Source organism: Neophocaena asiaeorientalis, unplaced genomic scaffold (assembly GCF_003031525.2).
Source record: "Neophocaena asiaeorientalis asiaeorientalis breed wild unplaced genomic scaffold, Neophocaena_asiaeorientalis_V1.1 scaffold371, whole genome shotgun sequence".
In the NCBI taxonomy this organism is placed as follows: domain Eukaryota; kingdom Metazoa; phylum Chordata; class Mammalia; order Artiodactyla; family Phocoenidae; genus Neophocaena; species Neophocaena asiaeorientalis.
Genome location: NW_020172369.1, coordinates 327801 through 329943, shown reverse-complemented (window position 1 = coordinate 329943; position 2143 = coordinate 327801).

Here is a 2143-nt window from a genome sequence, read left to right as displayed (position 1 = left end):
AAAATAGAAAATTAAGACTGATTTTATGGTTATACTAAATGTCACTCTAGTATTTTATTATTGTACTTAACAAAATAAAGTGATGTCAGCTGATGAATCACTATTTACTATATTTATCCATTCAAAGAGTGATATTAAGTGATATACTTAATAATATTTCAGTCTTTGTATCACTTTGCAAAAATTTATTGTACAAGGGATCAGACTATATGTGCCTTGCCTGGAGAACTGAGTTTTGGAGTTTATTTCTTTTAATACACCACTTAAAATTATTCCATGCTGGGTATTTAGAGCCGTCAAGTTATTTGATTAAATGATTCTGGAAGAAACCCGGGCTAACCAAAAAAAAGTTGACAGTAGAGGAATGAAGCAAGATGATCACATACATATTCCTTTGTAAACTCTGGTGGGTGATGGATGCTAACAGTAGAAAAATATCACTATTGTCTGATTCTGTAAAATCCCATTTTCCAGTGAATAATGGTCCAATTAGATTGTAAGCTTCTGATGGATAGCTACAGAATCTTAAAATTCATTTTTGGTTTTTTAATTTTATTGTGGTAAGATGAGATCTATCTTCTTAACAAATGTTAAGTGTACAGTATATTACGTATTGTTGACTATAGATACAAGGTTGTACAGCTGATCTCTAGAAACTTGCTTGACTAAAACTTTACACTCATTAATTACTGACTCCCCATTTCCTCCTCCCCTCAGACCCTGACAACTAACCATTCCACTCTTCGATTCTATGAATTCGAATATTTTAGATACCTCATATAAGTGGAATCATGCGGTATCTATTTTTCTGTGACTGGATTATTCAGTTAAGAATAATGCCCTCAAGGTTCATCCATGTTGTCACATACTGCAGAATTTCCTTCTTTTCTAAGGCTGAATAGTATTCCATTGTATGTATACACCACATTTTCTTATGCATTTATCTGCAGATGGGCATTTAGGTTGTTTCCACATCTTGGCTTTTGTAAACAATACACAATGAACATAGGAGTGTTTATCTCTCTTTCAGATCCTGACTTCAGTTCTTTTGGATAAATACCCAGAAGTTAGATTGCTGGATCATACAGTAGTTCTATTTTAATTTTTTGAGAAGCTGCCATATTGTTTTCCATAGTGGCTGTACCAATTTACATTCTCATCAACAGTGTACAAGGATTCCCTTTTCTCCACATCCTTGCCAACACTTGTTGTCTTTTGTTTTGTTAATGACAGGTGTGAAGTGATATCTCACTGTGGTTTTGATTTGCATTTCCCTGATGATGTACCTGATGGCCATCTATACATCTTCTTCAGAGAAATGTCTATTCAAGCCCTTAGCCCATTTTAAAAATTGGGTTTATTAGTTTGTTTTTTTGTTTGTTTGTTTGTTTTTTACTATTGAGCTATACAAGTTCATTTTATATTGGAGATTAACCTCTTATCAGATATATGGTTTGCAAATATTCTTTTCCATTCTGTGGGTTGCCTTTCGGTTTTGTTGTTTCCTTTGCTATACAGAAACATTTTAGTTTGAGGTAGTCCCACTGGTTTATTTTTATCTTGTTACCTGCTAAGCTTTTTTATATGCCCCATAATTAACAATTTCTATGAATACTTGCAGACTAAATATGGAATTAACAGACACCTGTAACTATCCTGAGTGTTATCCAGGGGTTAATAACACCATATACTGGTCTTAACTGCAAATCAGTAATTTCAGGATAAGTACATTTATTCTCCATATCTAACAATGCCTGCTATGTCTCTGATTCATCTTTCCCTCACATATTCATCCCTTATTCCTATAATCTCATATTTTATTTAATCCACCAATTATTAAGAGATTTTCTTTATCTACTCTTTCCTATTACATAAATGCACTAAGTATTTACTATGTTAGTCATCGTTTACAACAGTAATTTTGGAGAATTTATTTCCTATATAAATATGGGACAAATTATAGATCAAAAAATGTTATAAGTGAAAGTCACCGTTATCCAACAATAACCACATACTCTCAGATCCCTGGAGCTTTAGGGTGCCTTAATCATGATGAAATGGTCCCTACTGACGTAATGCTATTAATGAAGTTAATGTATCTGGCTTGAAATTGGATAAAGTGATTTTAAAGTTCATCTGCTCA